Genomic DNA, 17,901 nt, shown 5'->3' with positions numbered 1-17,901 from the left:
CCCTTGCTCTTAGTCACCTAAAGTTGGCCTTTCCAGTCCTGGGTTCAGTTCAAAATAAAAATAAAAACTAAAATGTGTAAAATTAAGACTTGCCAGGAAGACTGAAGCATCAAGATTGAATTTGCAGTCAGTTACCTGAAGTTGGCCTTTCCAGTCCTGGGTTCAAGTCAAAATAAAAATTGAAATGTGTAAAAGAAATTGTGTTAAAACATTAAAATATGTAAAAGAAATCATGCTAAAACACTATATGGTCTGATAAAAAACCTTAAATTAAGTGTAAAAGACTAATGGCTTTTAAAAATGTAAAAACTTGAGTGAGATGGGCAGTATCACCTATAACATGGGCCAAAGTCAAGGGTAAACGTGCCTTACAAATATCTTTAAAATGGTGCCATCATTCTAGGTTGTAACAACAGCATGATAATAAAATGTGGATGATAATGATCTGAGTGCCACATAGACAGCACATTGGTGCAGCAGTACCAGATAAAAGGAAGTGGTGGGTTAAAAAAACTGTGACCAATGCGAAGCCTTGACAAAACAACCTCCTCTCTTCAATACTTATAGAAGCAAGATGGCCAAAGACCTAGAGAATGTTTGATTTGAAAAAGTTTGTTATTGTGTTGCTCATTCCAGGAAGCCTGCCATCTAGTGTACAGTCTGGATTTGATAACTGGACCATTCATGTATGGAATGGGTATTGGGATGATAGATCCAGAACAGACAAACCCACAAATACCAACATGATCTGGTACCCAAAAGAATTGACGGAGACAGATGAGAGAGAAAGATGGGTCAGTTTGTTTTCGATATTGATGAGAAGAGGGTGGTGACTATCATGGAATGATTCCAGGGCCAATAGACAGTTGGGTGAGCCCGTATATATTGTACAATTTGTATATTGCATTAGTTCAATATGATTTAGGACAAGAGAGATAGCATACAATTCGGCAGTGAAAACAGAAACTATAGGGGGCAGTCTGTGTGCCACAATCGAACTGTCACAAACCATGGCAGAGCCCACTGAGTTACCCGATTTGGAACCATCTGTATATATGGGAATGGATGGATCATATGAAAGAAGTTCAGCAAAGAAAGAGCGATATTTCTAATCGGGTGTATCTGCTTTCCTCAGATGACTCAAAGATAGATTACAGCTCTCGGACAGTAATTTGCCATGGTGGAATAGGCTGATTTGAAGACACTGCAATGTTATTCAAGGATAAATCCAATTCTTCTAATTGTACCTGGATACGGAGACTAAAAGGAACAATGACAGATTTTCTGCGATTAAAAATTGTTGTCCATTATGGTTGGAAAACACAACTCCAGGTAGGGTGCTGTGGTAAGCATCGAAGTTTGGAAGCATACATTAGAGACAGTTGCAAACGGCGAATATATACAGGGGGCTCATGAGATTCCACATACACGAGAGAACTTTGCACGGGAGAAGTACGAAAAGCTCCAATACAAAGCCGAAGCCCCTGGTGATCGACGGGATCCAACATTTTCATTGTTGAGGTTCTGGAAGAACCATAAACCACAGACCTATAGTCAAGTTTGGATTGGACGAGGGCACAATAAAGTTTGAGCACGGAGTATCAATCTGCTCCCCAAGAAGTAGAAGAGAGGGCACGGAGAATGTTCAATGCTTTTAGACATTTGATACGAAGTTGCTTGATATGCGATATAAAATTTAATTTACAATAAAATATATGACCTAATAACTTTGCCTCATGGACGAAAGGAAGCCAAAGACACCACAGCCAAGGGAACGGGTATTGGAATACCCTGTTGTGATGGTTGGACATTGATGACATTAATCTTTATAATGAAAAGTGTGACACTCAGAATACAGCCCTGAGGGACTCCAAGTTCCTGTGGGAAAAAATGAGAAAGTGTTGAGCTCACACGGACGTGGAATCGGCGCTTCATTAAGAATTACTTGATGAAAAGTGGTAAGTTGCCACGCAATCGATATGAGTGAAGGTTTCGTAAGATGTCATATCTCCATGTTGTATTGTAAGCTTTTTCTAAATCGAGAAAAACAGTAACAAGATGTTGTCGCCTTAAAAAGACTTCTCTGATTGATGTTTCAAGGTGAATTAAGTGGTCTATCGTAGAGCGTTGTCTTCGGAACCCACACTAAGTAGGTGAAAGGAGGTTGTTTGATTCAAGAAACCAAACGAGGCGGGCATTGATTATTCTCGCTAAGATCTTACTAAGACAATTTGTTAAAGTAATTGGACGGTAATTCGAAGGAATCGTTGGATCCTTCCCAGGTTTCAGAATAGGGAGTATGATAGCTTGTAGCCAAGCATCTGGATAAACATTTTCCTGCCATATCCGATTAAAGACAGCTCGGAGAATAGTAAGAGAGTACTGGGAAAGGTGGCGTAACATCTTATAATGCATATTATCAGGTCCAACTGATGTATTGCCAGACCGATGAATTGCAAGTTTGAGTTCCATCAGTGTAAGAGGGCAATTGTAGTCATAGGAATGGGAAGTTGAAAAGGAAAGAGGCAGATGCTCCGCCTGTGTTTTAATGGTTAAAAAGGAAAAGGATAGGTTTGAAGAGCTAGATACACAAGAGAAGAAGTCCCCAAGAATATTGGCAATGCTCTGTGCATCTGTAACTTCGTGGCCATCGGATATTAAGATAGAGAGAAGGGCAAAAGTATATCTTCCACTCACTCTTTGGATCTTATCCCATATAACTTTTGTGATGGTGGTTGAAGAAATGCTGGAGGTGTATTTAATCCAAGATTCCTTCTGGCTTTGACATCTAACTTGCCAAGCGTGTGCACGGGCTTGCTGAAATGCAATGCGGTTTGAGAGCGTGGGGTATCTTCGAAATTTATCACAAGCACATTTCTGAGTTTTTCGTGTTATAGAACAAGCAGAATTCCACCAAAGGTGGAGATGCCGTGGGAACATGTCGAGGTTTTAGGGATGCATCGAGTAGCAGCTTTGCATAATACTGTTGGTTACTGCTGCTATACAGTCATATGTGAATGATTTACTTAAGATGGCAGTATCAAGTTTCGAGAGAGTAGTGAAAGAAGGCCAGTTGACCTGAATCAATTTCCACCGAGGTACATGGGTCGGGTGGTACTGATCACGGCCAATCTCTCGTAATATGATGGGAAAATGATCACTATCTCGTGGATTGATGTCAACCTTCTAGGAAAAGTGAGTGAGTAGCGAAGGGAAACAGACAGAACGATCTATAGCTGTAAAATGACTGACTGGGTGCATAAAAATATGCGGAAGTGCCAGTATTGAATAGAGCAAGGTTGTGGTTCAGGAGCATATGATCTATGGCGCGCTCTCTCATATCAATACGGGAGCCACCCCAGAGGGGATTATGCCTATTTAAATCACCCAAGAGTAAAAAGGGGGTTGGCAGTTGCTCAATGAGGGTATCGAGGTTTGATTGATTATAATGTGTTTCAGGTGTAAGGTATAGAGAGCAAATAATGATGGTACAACCCAAGGAGATACGGATGGCTACAGCCTCCAAGGGTATGGTCAATGACAGGGACCGAGTGAGTACATGCTGATCAACCAACAATGCAACTCCTTATGTCCCTGTCGTACACATAGCCCATCATTTGGGTATAATGAATAATGTCGGATAGAAACTGTATTTGCAGGCTGTAGAAATGTTTCCTGCAAAGAAAGACATATTGGGTGATAAAAATCAATCAGATCTTTGATGCAAGTCGTATTTGATTGTAAACCTCGACAGTTCCATTGGATGAGTGTGGCCATGTGTAATTACTTCAGAGGAAAAGACGGTAAAGAGTCCTTCTGCTTACAACCGCGTTTTTTTTTTCCTTATTGGATGTGGGTCTATCGCCCTCTATAGATCCTGTTCTAGCTTGACTGGTCCGGTCTGAATTTATCGGTACACGTACTAATGATTGAGGGCGCAGACGAATGGTTTGTTTAATTTTGGGGGTGTCAAGAGAGAGAGACCCCATGGAAACATCTTGACTTAAAGAAGTTGAAGTTCGGCAATGACTGGAAGGTGTGGTCAGGACAGAGATGGAAGGAGACACTGATTCTTGAACTGTGTTGATTTTGGGGAGTGTTTCATTAAGATTTGCTGGTGAAGATTGTGTAGGGGATAGGGTAAGGTCTGTTTAGACTCCTACTGTAGTAGTAGAACGGGTTACAGCAGCATAAGTTCTGGACGGAATAGATAATAATAATTTTCGATCCTCTGTGTAAGTGAGATTGTTAACTGTCTTGAGACGTTGTACTTCTTTTTCTTCTGCCCATTTAGGGCAGGAGGTAAAATAAGAATGATGCATACCATTACAGTTTACACAATGTGGTTCGAGTTGGCATTCGGAGGCATTATGGTCTTTACCACCACAACGGGCACAGGTCAAGAAACCACGGCAAGATTGTTTTGAATGATCACATCGTTTACAATGGAAACATCGTACAGGATTTGGATTACAATGTCGCAACTTACAATTGAGATATCCTGCTTTTATTGTGGTAGGAGGACGGGATGCTGTAAATGTTAGTATTAGAACTTTTGTTGGTTCCAGAATTCCATCTTTTCGAGTGAAAATTCGGCGTACTGCTATGACACCTTGGCTGGTGAGACATGCGAGGATCTCCGATTTGAGAACAGTCTTTAAATCTCTTTTATCTATGACTCCTCTGGAAGTATTCAAAGTGGAATGAAGAGTAACCTCAATGGGTATGTCCCCAAGGTCTTTTATGTCAGGAGGAGTTTGGAATGCTGTGATGAAGATGTTTCCACTAAGATGTCTCCCGAACTAGCTTTTTACCGATTTAGGGGAGCCAGCAAGCCCTTCTAAGCCCTTATGAAGAAAAAATGGGGACATCTGCTCTAGAGGTTTGTCACTTAAGGAATGCAATATTAAGTGGTGAGTTAGGCCGTACAGATTCATCAATGCATGGTCGTTTTCCAGTAGTCGGATTTTTCTCGATGTTTTCAAGTTGTGTTTTTTTTTTTTGTTTTAAGAGTATCCATAATAAATAGAAAAATTTTCGGTGCCCACTGATCCCACTCACCATAAAGCCCTACAAAGGGACGCACTACAGTGCCTTAAGGGCACTGCAGCGACGCCGAGGTTTTGTGAGCACTATACCTGAACACCAGTGTCAGGCACAATGTCCGCCTTACCCGTTGTGGACGTCCTATGCTGGTACTCAGTTGACCCTGGCCCAAATGGACTAGCCGATTGGTCCTGGGGACCATCCCAAGACCGCCCGTGTGACCTTTCAAGGCCAAAGTGGTGTGTTGGAGTTAGACCCCTCAACCACCAGAATTCTCTCTTACCCTTCACAGGGTACCACGCATGGCAAACACGTAGGTGGATGTTTAGATCCCAGAGGAGGAAAACTGTAAGAACAGAACCTTCTCTGGGAGGTCCCCTCACCACGTACAGGAATCCACATCAAGGGGATAAACTTTGTAACTTTATTTTTGTGTAATAGATGAAAAAGGTGAGGTACTGTCGTTACATGTGTAAAACATACAACAATAAATATCACTATGCTTAGAAATAGTTTGTTTGTTTAATTTACTATTGCATTAGCATAATTTGCTTTTTTATAAGTACCCACTTACCTACATATTATCCTTAAGGTAAAACTTATATACTTATAATTTCTTAAAATCATTGTATTTCTAATTATTCCCAATGTATCTTTCTTTAATTACTTGTTTGTTTGTTTGCTGTTGTTGTTTAAATCTTTTTTTTTTATTTAGGGGGGAGTTATCACGCTCAGGTTCGATTTACATTCAGTTATCAACGTGATTCATAGTGCAATAGTTGCTTATCGTGAATTCCCGGTCTCAACTTTTAAAGAAAAGGGGAAAAATAGTATAAATAACACTTTGTCTTTTTAGCCTCAATCATTTCCATTTCAGGTTGATTATCTACATGTTTTTGTGACTGAAACAGACTATTTAGATAGGAAACAGTGTTAAGACGGAAACCAATTTTAAGCCTAGTTTGGCAAATTTATATATTCAACATTACGAATTTAATACCGCAGTTGTATCCAGAGCTTTTAATAATTGTTTCTTTTTTCATCAAAGTCAACACAGATTCGTTCAGTTACTTCAGAACACAATTGAAAAGATAAGTTATTTCTTCTTTATTCTCTTATTACAATACCATCTGTAACAGCTTCACTTTAAAAGTCATCATTATGCACTCTTTATGGCTAAACTCACAATCACGCAGGCTAAATTCATCTACCTATCTGTCTCTAATTATGTCTTGCTAATTCAAACTAAATTTTGTACAAGTAGTTATAACCTGACCAAGGCCTTGAATGTTCTACACACTATAAAACATTATGATGCAAAAACACTCAATCAAAATAAAGAGAAAACTAATAGTACCATGACACAATAATACAACAGGCATCAATTCAAAACAACTGAACAATACAACGCATAATTCATTCGTAATTACAAAAACAAATCTGTGGTAAACTATAGCTTCTGAAAATTACTAAATTTAACACTTACATCAAACTTAAATTCAAACAGTTGTGATTATCTAACAATAAACCTCTTTTAAGGAAAAATATTGTATGTATTTTGTATACTGTGCACAAAGAATATTTTCAGCTCATGCACACAATCTACTCATACAGCCTGCAGCAACATTTGCAGCACTCTTGATGTCTTCAATATGGAACTGGAAGCTTTGGAGATACAATACCCACCTCATGATTTTTATACTGTTAGTTTTGCACTGCTAAACGTATGTAACGAATGGTGGTCAATCTGTATGATAATCTTCTTCTCAGGTAGTTATGAAATTTCAAGATAGTAAATACACTCTCATTCAACCACAGAGTAGTTCTCCTCACTCTTCAACAGCTTTTTACTGATGTACATTATAAAAAACAGTTCATGTTAATATTCCTGCAGAATTACTTTTCCATTTCCAATGTCTGATGCATTGGCCCCTAGGATGAATGGTTTGTTGAAGTCTGGCATTCTAAGAATTAACAAACTTTCTAATATGTTCTACAATGTCTGAAGTGTCATCTGCTGTAGTTAAACCTATTGAGGTATTTTTTCATGCTTATTTGGTCGTTGGAGTTGGTGAACGTTTTATGTGGGTTAACTTCCATGGCTATCAGTAGGTTGCTCCCCTTGTGTCCAACAATGTCCAGCACAAAATAGCTAATGTAGTACTTAGATGATCTGATGGTCAGACCTGCTGCCCTCACTCATCCAAAATAGCTCTTTGTGTTTCTTCAGGCAGTCTTTCCATCTAATTGTATGAGTCAGGATGTTGTCGACATAACTCTTGTCGTTTGTGGTTTTGTGCAACAACTTTCCCATCATGTAGTTGAACATTGCTGCTGAGTTGACTAACCCAAAAGCGAATCTCCTTGAAGTGGTGGTATTCATCTGGTGTCAAAAGGCTGCATTCTATTTAGATCCTATCTTTATCAGAATTTGCCGATAACCTTTACTTAGGTGAATCTTGGAAAAAAAACTTGAACCCATCCATTTTCGCCATAATAGTCTCTAGGCTGCTCATATGGTCACAGTCGAGCATCATTATGAGGTTCAGCTTCCAGATCAGTAGGATGAATTCTAAGGCTTAATGATTCCGGTTTCTATTATTGTTTCGATCTTTTGCTTGATCATCATTTCTCTTATCACATAGGCCATTTGATAGGGCTTATTTTGACTGGATCCCTGGTCGTTTTTTTTAATATTGTGTTGTACAAGGTCTATTTGTGAATACACCTGCAAATTAACACAGTATAACTTGTAGCTGTTTATTCTGCTTGGCCGTCACTTCATGTGATGTTGATATCTTTGTATGTCTGATATCTACCCAGCAGTTTTAGGTTTAGTAGGTCTTCATTTTGTTTTGCAAAGTAGCTGTCTCCTAGTTCTCCATCTATTATAGCCACACCTGCAATGTTCTTCTGTGCTTCAATAGCTGCTTCAGTTAGGTCTTCTTTCCTCCTGAAGTACTTTTTCAACAGCTTGGCATGGTGAATTTTGATCTTCTCATCTACTTTTATCTTTTAGTCCACTCTATTAACAACTTACCGCACTTTAAAAGGTTATTTCGATTGTATGATGAGTTTATCGTTGCATGTTGATAGCATATCGATTGTTTGTCCTTGAAATGTCACATCTTGGCTTTTTTGTCACACAAGTGCTTCTGACTACCTTGAGCTACATGCTAACTTTCTCAAGGGAGTTGACAAACGTGTTACAAGTATGTGTTACTCACTTTTGACTCTTTCTCCTGTTCATAGTTCTTTTAGTATCTGCAGCAGACCTTGTACTATTCTTACATAATTCAAAGGTACTTTTTGGTAAGCAAATAATACTACATGTAGGTTCCTGTTCCAGTCACGTAGTCTCCCCTGGCGCATTTTCTTTACAATTCTCTCCAAGATTTCATTTACTTTCTCGTGGAGTCCATTGCATCTGGAGATTATGGGGTGGCAAATAGCTGCCTGGTGCTGATGAATTTACACATCTCTTACATCAGTTCTGAGGAAATCTGGGTTCCTATGTCACTCAGAACATGTGTTGGAAAGCCTACTCTGCATGATACTTTCAGAATGGATTCTACTATTCTCTATGCTGTACCTTCAACAATATTGTGGCTGATGGATAAAATGTTGCAAGTTGTTCTTGTTACATACAGGTGTTAGTGGTCCGGCCAAATCCACACCTACTCTACTGAACTGATATTATATGACAGGCATCTCACCCAGTGACACCTTGACAACATTTCCTCTAAGAACTGTCATTTGACAGTTGTCACATGACCTGTAGAATCTGGTCACATATCTGATGACTCTCAACTAATGGAAGTTGCTGGTGACTCTGTCTGCTCTTTTGTGCTCCTGGATATTTTACCACAATCAAATAAAAAGCAAACTTCCTCACTTGAATCTGATATTTTGTTGATACTATGACCTGTATAGTTTCCCCAGTAGAACTGCCTTGATAGATCCAGTATATTACTTCCTTCTGAGCCTCTATTCCGTATGTCCCTATTCTTCTGTCTTGTTCTAAACTTTCTTCTGGGCACTGTTCCAAAGTATATGCAGTGAAGGGTCTTTCTTCTGTGCTTCCTTCAGTTCCTGTGAACCTGCCTTTGACATGTCACCTTTCTAGACTTACAAGATCTTCTTGTCTCTTTTTATTAGATTTTGTGGTGACTGCAGATACATCATCAATCTACACTATGACTATTTCATCCAAGTTTATACTGCCAATCACCAAGTCGTAGATTGGTTCCTCCATACACATGGCCTCAAAGTTTCCCACATATTATGGAGTATCCACCTCTATTCTGTTTATAGGAAGCCTTCTCACACTCCCATCAATCAGCACAACTGTATCTTGCCCATTATATCAGCTTTAGTTACTAAGCTAATTCTCAGTGCTGCATACTGCAACTTGTGTTCTAAGAGAGTTTCACTTTATTGTTCCTGACACAACCTTCACCTGTGCTTTTTAGGCACTTCCAAATGTATGTCACATGTTTGAATCACCACCAGTGCTGTTAATCTGTTTGCTAACTTGATGTGACCTCAATCATCCACAGTTTAATCATGGCGACAACACTTCTTTTTTGTGGTAATTTTGATGAGTTGTTTCTATTCTGTATCTTCTGGCAGTATTCATGGTGACAGTCACTATTTTCTTGTTTCTTTACATCACCAACTTGTTGCAGTTCCTTGTTGGTGATACATTTACAGTCACTCGCAATGTGCCTCATGTTATAAGAAGCATAGAATCTCTTCTCCCTTCTGTATGTTGATGGTTTCAATTTTAACTGTATAACTACTAACTACAAATTGTTTATCAGGTAACGTCACTCTAGTCATATTTCGTTCCAAAAATAACGTTAACGGATGAAATTATTTAAACTTTGACAAGAACGTTTCTGAAAGAATGTAGTTTTAGAAAAAAAAAATTATTTTTTTGCTACTTCTAATAGAAAATTCCTTATTTATTGTAGTTATTTGCACTTACAATTTGAATAGATCACCAAAGTGACTTTTATATAAAGTTTAAAAATACTATTTTTACCTTACAGTTTTCATATTTCATTTGTATAATCTCTACAACATCATAAATGAATATCAAAACTTTTTAAGGTAAATACTTATATTTTATATTTTATTTTCTCTGTTGTATCATTAAGTCTATCTATTATCGTCAACGTATGGTACAATGAAATGTTAAAAATTAACAAATGGAAATATTTAGAAATACATTGGAATAGTCATATTTTTCTTATATACATAATTTCATGTTTTTTATCCTTTCACTTATAGTTTAGTTTTATTTATTGCATTTTCCTTTTAAATACCTTGTCTAATGTTTTTATGTCCAAATAATTTATTGATGCCCACTTGGCTTTATAAAGGTATTTCAATAGACTCTTCACAGTTTTGGTTGTTTTTTTTAATTTCGCGATAAGCTACGTGAAGGCTATCTGCGCTAGCCGTCCCTAATTTAGCAGTGTAAGACTAGAGGGAAGGCAGCTGGTCATCGCCACCCACCGCCAACTCTTGAGCTACACTTTTACCAACGAATAGTGGGATTGACCGTTAATTTATAACGCCCCCACGGCTGGGAAGGCGAGCATGTTTGGTGCGACCAGTATTCGATCCCGTGACCATCGGATTACGAATCGAACGCCTTAACACACTTGGCCATGCCGGGCCGACTCTTCACAGAGAAGCATTGTCAAAACAAGATGGTGCTTATATATGTTCATGACTTTACAAAATCCAGGCAACAAGTTGAGCTTATAAAAATTATTAGCCCATTTAAATATGATTTCTAAAACGTACATCATACATAATTAACTAAAATATACAAGTAAAACCTAAAAACAATATAACGGTCTCTTAACTATAGTGTAATTCAGTAAAAAGCCATCATACATGCACACCAATTTTAAATTAACCATTTGTAGAATATAGTATAATCTCATCTCTTTTTTTAACGGCTACACACACTTCTGTAAACTAATTACTTGTACATTATAGATCTCAAGGCGAAATATAGAATGTTTGCGTGGTAATCATAGAGGATTGGAAAATATACTTCTCTTTCCCAGTAAATAGAGCTGTAGTACATTAGATTTCATATATAAATTATGTCAAACACACGTAATTAGCATGTAGAAGAAACTCCTGTAAATTATCACCTTATGTGGCTGCTAAAGTCAAAATGTTTCAAAATGCTTGGATCACGTAACAAGAAAACTGTAGTTTAAATATTTTTGAAAGGTTTTCTTTGAAACAAAGTAATTAAAACTTAGATAACATAAACATTCGTGTTATAACATATTTTTTAATGTTGCTTTCATTAACATATGTCGATAGTAAAGTAGTTTAATTACATTTTAAATGTAATGGAATACCAAACAAAAAAAAACGAATTTTAAAATGGCGCCTATAATAGCCAATAGTCATAGGGTTAACTGGCTATTCATGCAGTTGCAAGTTATACAGCCTTCATGAGCTTCCATATACCAGCTTAATCATCTCACCTACAACCTTCTATGCTTCTCTTTTAGGAACAGTGAAAAATCAGTTGAGCACGTGATTACAAACTGTTCATATATTAGTGAGCCTACTAGTTCTTCAAGACCATCTATACACTTGACGATCTTGTAAGTTATCACTGTTGACATGCCACAAACTTTAATACAGTTCCTACAATGTCATGTTTGATATTTGAACTTCTAATGAGAACCTTCATCTATTTCCCCTCCCTCCTTTCTCTCCTTTTATTCTTTCCTTCTTATTGATGTACTTCTTTCTCTAGATCTTGTTGTTATCTTACAAACTTATCGCATTCTTTGAGTCCTAGCTGTTCATCCCTGTCCATCAACATATAAAAGTCAGTGAACAAAGTTTTATAGCATGGCGGTAATATCTACAATATACTTGTCACCACTACAGTTGTTCACATATAGTCCGATGTCTGCTGTCGTTCACGTATTCTTATATTGCCGCTTATCACTGTGTGGACCTATCTAGAAAACAATGGTTGAAAGGGGTTATGAGACAGTTTCAAATATATTTGGTGCCATTTCATATAACAATGATTGCATTAGATAGTGTCATTAGCCATTCAATTATGGCAACTAGAAAAGTTGTTTCATCGAGATATCAAAGAACTGAAAAGAGATGTAACCCTTAATTTCCAAGTAATTGAGAATGGTTTACTCCAATATAATCCACTAAATAATTCTCGGATAGAATAGTTGTTTGGTTGAATAAACGATGGCTGAAAAGGACCTATAACCTATGATCCGTGCTTTCCAAACAACTGAGTGATTTTCCAGTTTAAAACAGGTAGTCTAATGTTGCTGTGAAAATTATATGCTCTTATTAAAGGAGCAGCAATATTCCAAGAGACAGTCCACATGGTTCTCTATTTCAAAAACTACTTTGTACTGAACTGTATATGATTCCTCTGTGTGCGTGTAAATCTTGTTTCGCTAAAGTGACCCGTGTTTACTTTGTTGTGAAGCTAATTAATGTGGTTAAATTTGTGTAAAGCAATAGCTTTCCAGTGGTTTGTGGTTTATGTTGTTGTTCTGAACAATGTCTACTTACCGTGGATGATTGCTTTATCTGAAGTTTATTTGAAGTGGAATATTAATTCTGTAAACTAGAATTTTAGCTCAATAGTCTAGTTAATTAAAATTTTACCAGGGTTTATTTATTTCTTAAATCTTATAAAATACTTTTTAAGTTTCACCATTCAGGTAGTAGCACATTATAAGGCTGACTATTGATAGGTAGGTTACGAAAGTTGCATACTGGCCCCGCATGGTCAGGTGGTTAGGACGGTCTCCTCGTAATCTGAGGGTCATGGGCTGAATACCCGTCACGCCAAACATGCTCGCTCTTTCAGCCGTGGGAGCGTTATAAAGTTACGGTCAATCCCACAATTCTTTGGTAAAAGAACTTGCCCAAGAGTTGGCTGTGGGTGGTGATGGCTAGCTGACTTTTTATACTCTTACACTGCTAAATTAGGGACAGCTAGCGCAGATAACCTTCGGTAGCTTTGCGCAAAGTTCGAAAACAAAGAAACAAAAACAAAAAATACGAAAGTAGCCTATAAAAATTACTGTAGTAATGTCATATATATCTGAGGTAATCTGTTAAGAACGATTAGTACATTTAGTAATGTACTACAGCTAAAAACATACATGTATATTAATTAATGTTTCTGAATAAATGTGTTTGAGTAAAGGTTTTTGCCAACATATATGAAATTTGACACAGTCACTTATATGGTTTGTTTACTTCAAGTTAATCAATCACTGATAACACAACCACATGAATAGGAATGCAAATATTTTATTACAATGTTAAGACAATGACTTACGAAGATAATTTTGTCAACTGGCCTATCAGACATTAATTGCTTCCCCCCCCCCCCCAGTTGTACAGCGATATGTCTACGGACTGACGCTGCTAGAAACCCGGTTTCGATATCTGTAGTGGTCAAAACACAGAGAGCCCATTTTATAGTTTTGTGCCTGATTCTAAATAAACAAACAGACATTACTTGACAAAACAGTTATATTTATTAGTAAGAGTGTGAGAATATTTCAGTTCTTACATTTAAATATACAGCATATATTGAATTTTATGAAATAGATGAGAGTGACAAACACGCTCATGTTACCCCGTGTTGCAATAGTGTTCACAGGAGGATGACTTAGTTTCAAAGGAAATTAGAGTGGATTTGGTGGAATTACTTGTGCAAAATAAAATTCATAAAGTGTATCACGAGACATACCATGCAACTCGATTTCGCAAATAATCTATACGATTATGTGAGATATTTCCAAAACAGCAGTTTTTGAATACGTTTTACATATTTTTCAGTGCAAGATGAGTTATCATTCATGAAAATTCAAACTGTGTGTGGAACAGCAGATGTAAAAAGTAACACTCTTTGTAAGCTATAGTTATTCTTCTCTGTACTGAGCTTCCAGCTGAAGAAAGTTTCAAAGGAAGTGAGATTCAGCTGGTAATGAAATTCTACAATTGGAAGGATCAAGTCTGTGTCTATGTAGAGTTTAGTCTAAATCATTCGTTAGTATCTAACTTGCGGTCTTGCTTTTCTGTTTCTTTTCTACTGGAACTAAGCTGCACGTACTGACTTTAACTCTTATAATTTGTTTGATACTGCACTTGCTACTTGATATCAAATTATTAACCATTCCTGCTATTTTAATTGTTTCAACCTGTCTTTCTTGTCCAGTTCAATCCTGTACGACTGTTAAATATTGGTATGAACTAATGGCGAATCACTTCTTTTTTGATATATCTGATGCTACAGTTTTCTGTATTACCTCCCATGCCTGTAGTAGATATTACTTTTGCGAAAGGAACTTATGTATGAAGATTCATTGCTTAATGCTGAGTCAGCATATGAGCTCTTGAGGTCACTACTGTATGTTTAACTTTCCACTCTCAGAAATATCTCTTAGTGGTCCTGATCTGAAATATACAGCTGCAATAGGTTATTTGGAGTCAAGCAGTATTTAGGAAGATAGATCTAGATTATTATTAAGTAGCATCTAATTTTGTCAACATTTGTATATGCATTTTCTGTATTTGAATTTTTTACGTTAAGCTTACCTTTGTAATGTATACACATTCACATTAAGAATTTCTGAAGTTTCTATCGCTTGCATAATGCTTATTTGCAATTTTAGTTTCTAGATTCTTTTATGGTTTATTATTTTTTGTAAGAGCTGTTAGTCCCCTCTAGTAAAAAGAGAATGAATTTCAGTAATGTTTTTGTTTATATTTCCGCATCGTACCTCTATTTAATGGTAATTCATTATTTTATAACATCACTGAATGGGTTTGAATGATTTGTTAATCATTTGATATTAGTTCTATATTTGTGTTACATTTTGGTTTTGTACGTGTATTGTTGATGGAGTAGTTATATAAAGAGTTACTTTGATTTCTTGAGGGATAAACAATTGTATGTTGTATAACTTAGTTGTGGAATTGTGGATGGCCACGCCACACTGTAAAGAACGAAGAGTAAAAATATGATACAAGACTATACCACATGTCAAATCTCAATGGTTAACGTAAATTTTTAATAATGTTCATTTTTTTTTTCTTTTAATTCAGGCTCAGAGAGTTGTTCAAGCAAACAATTCAACTTCCCTTTCTTTGGTGTAAATGAGATGTGGATTCATTAACCGGGAACTCGCCACCCTTTCTCACACGAAAGCTAATTAATATTTTCAGACAGACACAACTAAAAACACTAATGTTGACGGTCACGTAGTTAGGGTCGCAGGACAAAATAAAAATTTCTTCCTTGTTGTGTGCGTTTAAAAATTCCGCTTTTCATTTCCACGTAGAGTAATAATTCTAATTAGTGAGATGTCCAGTAAAATATTGAATTTCCTTCAACGTACTTAAATATTTATTAAAACTTATGTATTATTCTAAGCTGTAAGGCCCGGCATGACCAGGTTTGTTAAGGCGTTCGACTCGTAATCTGAGGGTCGCGGGTTCGAATCCCCGTCGCACCAAACGTGTTCACTCTCTCAGCCGTGGGAGTGTTATAATGTGACGATCAATCTCAGTATTCGATAGTAAAAGAGTAGCCCAAGAGTTGGCGGTGGGTGGTGATGACTAGCTGCCTTCCCTCTAGTCTTACACTGCAAAATTAGGGGCGGATAGCGCAGATAACCCTCGTGCAGTTTTGCGTGAAATTCAAACACAAACTAAGCTTTAAAAATGTTAACCATTTTATGAATATAGCTAATATATATATGATAATAATTGGATAGGTTTATTCACTTTTTATATAAATTATGTAATTTTACACGATCTGCCACAGGATAACCTGTATTTTTGATCCAAAGAATATCAAGAACGAGAAGTTTATATATATATTGAATAGCTGGACTACAGTAAAGATATCATCCCAAATAAAATGTATTATTTCATGTAGTAAATAACAATACAATTGGCAAAACTTGCGGAGTAAGTACTGGATAAAATTTATAGTTTTAGGAGCACATTTATAATATAATTAAATTGTATATATATATACATTAATAATAAGATAAAATGTCGATTGGCTACGTCTTGAGATGGAATCATCTGATGGTGATCGAGAAAAGATTCCTCAAGTGAGGATCAAGAGAAATGACAAGGATGATGCTAACAAAAAATGAATCATAGACAGATGAAGAGAGCAGCTGAAGACAGAGCTAAATGAAGAGAAATGGACCTATCTAAGAAGAGTAAAGTGGATAATAATGAAAAGAATTAATGTAAGCATTTCATGGAAACAGCTTCTCAATATTGAAATAACGATATGAAAAGGTTTTAGAAAATCTGTCGTTTTCTTTTTCCAAACGTTGCACTGCGTTTAAATGTTGCATTCTTGAATAAGAAAGCGACACAGTAAAAAAACGCAACTTCATTTAATTTAATTCTTAAATATATTTAGACCCAATATCATAATTTTCACACATGACAAAGAATCGAACAGTTGTTTCACTGTTTTAGGTGTGAATATAAGAAAACCAAAATAATAAATTCACCACCAGTATATACAGGAATCTCCCTTCCATCATCACGTCTCCACACAAGATCTAACCATGACCATCATAAAAAATATTCTTCTGTTCCACCTACGTAAGATGTGTTATGCAACTCTACACCTACAAAGAAGACTTATTAACTGAATGAAACTACCTTAAGAACATAAAGGTTTCAACCTCAATAGCATACAAAAAGCTTGTATCAAACTTGAAAACAGTAAAAAATGTTATGTTATCAATAGCTTTCACGTGTCAGCAACATCAAAATATAACAAAGTTCATTTGTTTTATTTTGTATTAAAACTGCTAACGAAATTATAAAACTGTAAAACCTTCACATAAAATTAACTTTTCATTGCCTAACTCGAAAGAATCCCTGTTCAAAGAGCAAAACAGGGCATATACAGTATCCCATGAGAATGTGGAAAGAAATACATAGCACAAACGGCATGTTTCTTAGAAATATTACGTAAAGAACACCAAGGTCACATGAATTGAAGTGAGTTCCAGATAACATTTTGTGGAATATCATTAATACTAAACAGGTCACAAAATACTTTAAGACAAAATTATTTTCCTACACCAACCCAACACTTAAAGAGAAGCAGAGTATTTAGAATCTATAGAAATAATCAAATTAAACGAAGTCACACTAGATCGCAACAACGACCCTAGCAACATCAGCCATATTTGGCAGAGTCAATTCTCTGTTCGTACCTTTGACCTTTACCTATATTCTGTCATCTGTTCATACTATTTTCTTCACAATTAAGCCATACTGTCCTTAAAACGTACTATGTAAGATAATTTATCTCGGATGAGCTTCCAATTTATTACGTTACGTGTTATGATTTCAAACAGACTGAGTTAAATTGTAATTAGTACTTAGAAGTTAATTACATGTCGATATATATCAAATATGTGATATTTGCCAACAAGATTCATGCACACGGTTTTATTTATTAAAATAAATATATTTTCATGTACAAGCAATAATATAATTCATGATAACGGTTATTACAAATAACACTATGTCACATAATTTTTACTTTTTCTTGTTCCTGGGCAGAAGGTATTATTTTTCAATTGCTTATGCGTAAAGTAAATGGAAAAGACCTATTTTTCTCTTCAAACTTTGCCTTTATGACCTGGAAGCGTATAACGAAAACATGATGGGAGACTATGTTTGGGGGTGATACGTGAAAGTGATTTACATTACAGCCGCAACTCTTGAAAAACCACTCACTTCTAGACATTTTTGTATAACTTAAGT

The sequence above is a fragment of the Tachypleus tridentatus genome, chromosome 7, assembly GCF_004210375.1.
Source record: "Tachypleus tridentatus isolate NWPU-2018 chromosome 7, ASM421037v1, whole genome shotgun sequence".
Lineage (NCBI taxonomy): Eukaryota > Metazoa > Arthropoda > Merostomata > Xiphosura > Limulidae > Tachypleus > Tachypleus tridentatus.
Note: the sequence above shows the minus strand (reverse complement) of the source record.